Consider the following 6934-nt stretch of genomic DNA (forward strand, 5'->3'; position numbering starts at 1 on the left):
GGTTTTTATTTATTATACGGTCCTCAGAGCTATTTCCGCCGCCTGTTAGTTTGTTTGTAGGTTAGTTTTGTTATTGTGAGTTTGTTCTGCAACGAGGCTATCTCAAAGGTACGGGACAGATTTGGATGAAATTTTTGGCACGGTGTCTTGCACTAGAGCCAAATCGATAGATTTTCTGGTGCTTTCTATCCATACCTGGATCCATGAACATTTTTATTTCATTTTTAAATATTGTGTTTTTTGAACACATCAAGATAAGTAAGAATCGGCCAAGACTTGTTAAGCATTGCGAGTTTGCTCTTGTTGCTGCCCCGATGCTACTTGTTATATCGTTGCTGTTATTTATTATCTATATATTTGCATATTGTCTGTATTGTATATTATTGATTATTGTTGTTGCTTATTAGTATGAATCTGTTTGTTATTATTACTTTTATTAATATTGTAGGTTGTAAATGATTAGATTGCTTATTGATATTGTTGTGTTGTTGTTGTTGTTGTTGTTATTATTGTTATTATATGTTGTTCTTGTTGTGTTTTGTTGTGTTTCCCATCGTCGTCGTCGTCGTTGTTATTGTTCGGTCTTCTTATCGCGCATAAGTATTTCTTTCACGGTAGAGCGATCAGAGCTGCACCGAGAATGAACCCATCTTCAATGTCGGAAGTCCGTCACGAACCGTGTAATCTCATACTCTCCACTACTCACCAAGCAGCATACAGGATATGAGAAAACACCGGCGGCTTCGTCTCAATTACCGTACTCATGAGGTAATTGGTCAAACATGATCAAGCAGCCAACATAGACTTTCACTTCAGACGCCCAGGAACCCTCCCACGCCGTGGAGCCAAACATGCATGCCGACGTGGTTAGTCCATAAATCGGCCTTCAGGACAGCGGTTTGTCGGATGCATGCAGAAGGAGATACCACCCCTGACAGACTGCCAACCGAAATCGACTGCGGTCAGGCTCAGCACGCTGGGATCAGTCTCCTGTAAATGCCCCCTACTTACCAGATGCCCTTACCTCCTGGAGTACCTTGAGGCCTTTCCACACCGTGCCCAGTCCTGTGCGCAGTTCTAGGCCGATGTTGGTATAAGTGACGCCGAGAAAAGACTAAGATAGAACACCCCCACTTATTCGTTCTCTTTCCTCACCTCTCTCCTCCTCTCCTCCTCTCCTTCCCGACAACACCCCACTTACCCTTACCTTCTGTGCGCGTAACGACACGCCCATGCTGAGGAATAGCACGGAAATTTTTTTGTCTACAGACACGGTTGCGCCCCTCCCGAATAAAATTTAGAATTTTTAATTTTGTCGTCTGATCTGCGTGTTTCGGTATTGAACGCTTTTGTGTTTAAATTAGTTTCGCTCAGCACGCGACCAGATGTAAACGCCCGAACCGTAACGAATTATCCTTAACCGGTTTTCATCTATTCCCGTAATTCAATTCGGTAAACTGGGGCAAATAAATGCCGGAGTGCTTTGCGTGTCTGTTCAGATCGTACAGCGAGCGTTGGCGTTAGTGTTCTACACAGCCGCAAGGTAGCTCTACTGACGATGCACGCCACCGCATATGTTATCGGAAAGGCGACCCACCCGGAAAGCAATCGGCAAATTGTTCTCTTTCCGTTCGACTTCGGTATAGAGTTTCGGACGGTACGGACAACATATTTGAAACCATAGCGCTTCAAAATGGCGTTTATTAGACGGAGCTCTATAGACAAAATGATTGTTTTGGCAAAAAAAACAATCGACAGTTACGGAACGTACTTCTAAATGACGTCCTCAATTCTGTCCATAGCTTTGCAACATGCCGCCTGCACAATAGTCTGTCCTGATGCTAATAAAGACAAGCAAGATATGCACATCCAATTATCAAAACTGAACTACAACCACCGTCTGCACTAACACGTTGATTGATATGGTTAAGCGCCACATTAGCGAGTGTGCACGCGCATTTTTCTTCAAACCGTATATATATTCTTTACATCATTACTCGTTATCTTAACTCGGCGTAAGCTTTGCCCGGTTCAGTCCGCAGTGTAGTCGAAAGCACAGAACGTTGTAGCAGTCCAAGAATAAATGTTTTTGCCGGCACAATTGAATGCAACTGTCATATGCGTCTGCGTCATCTCGCTTGCTTGCGATTCAACACTTGTACCGGAAATCAAGTTTGCTAACAAAGACGAATGCGTCTCCGATCTATATACCGGCTAAACTACCTCGATGTTACCGTACTCACCTTGCCAAGGTGTTTTAACAAAGTCCGCCGTCTTTTCTATCATCTGTCAGTGTTTTAACAGATTGTCCCGTTTACCGTTCTTACATCTGTTAGTGCTTTAACCAAGGATGTCCGGTTCCTTGTGTCCTTACATTTCAGTCGCATAGCAAGATTTCCCGGTCCCGGTCTTACATTGTTAGTGTTTAACAGGATGTCCGGATTCCCATGTTTTTAGATAATTGTCCCGTGTTTTTCACAGATGTCCGTGTTCCCCGTGTTTATTATTATCGTTGTTGTTAACTAGATGTCCGTTTCCCGTGGCTTTATGATTGTCCGTGTTTAACCCGGATGTCCGGTTTCCCGTCTTAATATTGTCCGGCTGTTTTAACAGGGATGTCCGTTTCGCCGTGCTTATATTGTCGGTGCTTTAAACAGATGTCCGTTTTCCGTGACTTATATTGTCGGTGTTTTAACCGGATGTCCGGTTCCCGTGTCTTATATTGTTGATGTTTTAACAGGATGTAATCGAGAACACCAATATATGAAATTGACCAAAGACTTCAACCCTCTGTCCATAGCGTCGGATATCTGCATGGTTTAGTTACATTACTTTTTTTCTTAGTTTCATATTTGGTTATGAAGCCGTTTATATTATACTATAACTATAAAAATTAATATTATAAAAAAGATTTAATAGTAATACATAATTAATAAATATTAATAACCGTAAGTAATAATTACACAATTACATATAATAAAAAATATATATCACAATTTTGTAAATGTATCTGAGTTCTGCATTCTCCGATAGAAAGTTATAGTGCATATATATATTATATATATATATAGTATATATATAGTATATAATATATATAAATCGCTGCCGATGAAACCTAGTTAATGTGGAATGTTGCAGGGGATGAAGTATATTCACACCAGTCCGATACGATCGCATGGTCACCTCAAAAGCACCAACTGTCTCATCGACTCACGATGGGTTTGTAAGATCACAGACTTCGGGCTGGGAAATCTCTGCGCCAATCAGATGAGGCGAGACGAGGAGACGGAATATCACAAACACGCAGGTATCGTAGAGTATCGTATCGTAGAGTTTACCTCCCGTCGCAGCGTTTCTCTCTGCGTTAGGAAATGTCAATTTGCTTGAGATTTCGCTCGCAAACCTACCTGTAGCTACCATACAAACAAAACAACTACGCAGTTTACGCAACTTTTCCCAGTGTTGCCGTGTTCCCTAATTCACCGTTTTGTGTGTATCCTAGTTTGTTGTAAACCCTAATTGCTGGATTTTCCCAGTGTCACTGTGGACCCTAATTCCAGGTTTAGCGCAGTGTTCCCGTGGACCCAAATTCCTGGTTTAGCGCAGTGTTGATGTGGACCCTAATTCCTGGTTTTCCGCAGTGTTACTGTGCACCCTAATTCTTGGTTTTGCGCAGTGTTACTGTGGACCCTAATTCTTGGTTTTGCGCAGTGTTACTGTAGACCCTAATTCCTGGTTTTGCGTAGTGTTACTGTGGACCCTAATTCCTGGTTTTGCGTAGTGTTACTGTGGACCCTAATTCCTGGTTTTGCACAGTGTTGATGTGGACCCTAATTCCTGGTTTTCCGTAGTGTTACTGTGCACCCTAATTCCTGGTTTTGCGTAGTGTTACTGTGGACCCAAATTCCTGGTTTTGCACAGTGTTGCTGTAGACCCTAATTCCTGGTTTTGCGTAGTGTTACTGTGCACCCTAATTCCTGGTTTTGCGTAGTGTTACTGTGGACCCTAATTCCTGGTTTTGCACAGTGTTGATGTGGACAAAATAATAGCGTGGCCTAATCGTGACTATATCAGCTTATCAAGCCTATCAGCTTTGTAATGGATGACCGGACGCGTAGCCACTGCGTAAATAATATTGTGAGGTAACTAACTGCATGGCGGCAAGAAGCGCGGCTAATTCAGCTAACGCACCTCAATAAACTGGTCAACCAACAATGTAAAAATAAGTTAATGTCAGTTAGATCCATAATAAGGTATAATTACTTGCAACGACGAAATTTTCGTCCATCTCTCCGATAGAAGACCCAAGGAAGTCAATCGCAGAGATGGACGAAAATTTCGTCGTTGTAAGTAATTATAACTTATTATGGATCTAACTGAGATTATAAACTTATTTTTATGTGAACTATAGAGATCCGATAAAATGATTCAACCATGTAACAATGTGTCCAGTTTATTGCGCTACCGCCTGCGAACAGAGACAGCACAGTATACAACACAAATCCACTCTATTCTGCCGTAAACTGTGAGATGCGAACCATTATCCGGTATTCGTTCCGACAAGAGATCCCCGCTGGATCGTGCTGTAGTTGTAGTACTCAGTAATTGAGGTTTAAAATCGTCGGTGTGAAGCTTTACAAGGGGCTGCGCTTCCCGGAGATCAAATATTGAAGGGATTTGATGAATTATATAATGATGACGATCCGTCTTTGAAAAGATATTGTAAGGCAAAAATGTGAAAATTTGAAATGGCAGCGAAAAGGGGATTTTAGCAGCGAAATAAGAGTGAATTTAGCAACGAAAAAGTGGTGAATTTAGCAGACTAGTGTGAAAGATACGTGGTGAAGTATAATGTGTGTATACGTCTAATTCAGTTCTTCAATGAGAGGCTGGTTATTGTGATGATGACGATAGGCGTAATAAGCCCTAATGGCTTCAACGTAACAAGCTTCGATTGAAGCAGTTGCAATGTAGACATTTCATTATTTCTAATAGTGTGTATATTAGGTCAGATACGCGCAAGACAACATCATAAAACTAACAGTGGGGCAGGTGTGTGTAAATATCAAGAGGAATTGTTGCCTTTGTGGTAAAAGCACGAACATTGGCGTGTATGATGTTAAGGGTATAAAAAAAACATATAAAAAAAAAGCGTGCGTCTTAGTATGTGAGTAGTGACTACGGCTCACTCGCCCGCTACACGTGGCGTTCGTTAGACTCCGTTACAGATACTCTGTAGCACATATATTTCATTATATCTAAGCACGAAAAACTAGCACACGAGAAAACACGAGAACGTGCAATTATATGATAGAGTAAAAACCCGCGTATAAGATCCTAGTGATTAAGAACCTGTTAGGCTAAGATTTTCCATTTAGACCCGCTTGACATAAGAACCTGTTTTAGCCTAAAGTTTGAAACAGGTACTTATTTGATAAAATTCAGTTAAAACTTAAAAATTCATAAATCAACTAAAACTAGCTAAAACAAGCTAGTTTTGTTTTGTTGATGTTTATTAGGTATAAAGGGCATAAAAAGAAATAAGATAACATAGAATAGGGTTTGTATTTGTCTAGCTTGCAGTCATTTACACATATATAATTATGTGCATATTTTATATAAACAATGGACCGCACCAATATTCTACCAGCAACAAGCACCTTTTTTCTCTCAAGAAAATAAGAACCTATTTAAAAACTTATTAGGCTAACATGCAGGTTCTTATACGCGGGGTTTTACTGTGTTTTATTTTTGATAATTGATATTTTTGGAATAACCAAACCATAATATATATGAGCACTATTTTAATACCGGACACAAGGCTTTAGTTTGTAAATCGTATTTAACATGTCACACTTACTGCGTCATTTCGCAACGCACTAAATCTTTCATTTTATCTTTTTACATTTTATCTTCAGTATTACTCAATCCTAGTGCTCGAAAGTTTTGTGATAAGTGCAATCAACTGCAAGAGTATAAATACGGGAACAAGCCCACACTCTCTGCTCGTCACTCTTCGCTACAGGTACGTTGCCGATGAATTAAAGAACGGGCGAGTGGTTCCACCGGAGTCCTTCCAAGAAGTCACCGTTCTCTTCTCGGACATCGTCAAATTCACAAAGATTGCGTCCGAGAGCACGCCCATGGCGGTGAGTAGGTGACGCTAGACAGGTGACGCTAGACAGGTGAGAGCTGACGTTAGACAAGTGAGAGGTGACGCTAGACAGGTGAGAGGTGACGATAGACAGGTGAGAGGTGACGCTAGACAGGTAAAAGCTGACGTTAGACAGGTGAGAGGTGACGTTAGACAGGTGGGATGTGACGCTAGACAGGTGAGATGTGGCGCTAGACAGGTGAGAAGCGACGCTAGACAGGTAAAAGGTGACGCTAGACAGGTGACACTAGACAGGTGAGAGGTGACGCTAGACAGGTGAGAGGTGACGCTAGACAGGTGAGAGGTGACGTGTGACAGGTGACAGGGGACGTGTGACAGGTGAGAGGTGACGTGTGACATTTGAGAGGTGACGCATGACAGGTGAAAGGTGACGTGTGACAGGTAACAGGTGACGTGTGACAGGTAAAAGGTGACGTGTGACAGGTGAAAGGTGACGCTAGACAGGTGACGCTAGACAGATGAGAGGTGACGCTAGACAGGTGAGAGGTGACGCTAGACAAGTGAGAGGTGACACTAGACAGGTGAGAGGTGACGCTGGACAGGTGAGATGTGACGCTAGACATGTGAGAGGTGACGCTAGACAGGTGAAAGGTGACGCTAGACAGGTGACGCTAGACAGATGAGAGGTGACGCTAGACAGGTGAGAGGTGACGCTAGACAAGTGAGAGGTGACACTAGACAGGTGACGCTAGACAGATGAGAGGTGACGCTAGATAGGTGAGAGGTGACGCTAGACAGGTGAGAAGTAAATCCCAGTAC

The sequence above is a fragment of the Priapulus caudatus genome, unplaced genomic scaffold (assembly GCF_000485595.1).
Source record: "Priapulus caudatus unplaced genomic scaffold, Priapulus_caudatus-5.0.1 Scaffold640, whole genome shotgun sequence".
Classification (NCBI taxonomy): Eukaryota; Metazoa; Priapulida; class Priapulimorpha; order Priapulimorphida; family Priapulidae; genus Priapulus; species Priapulus caudatus.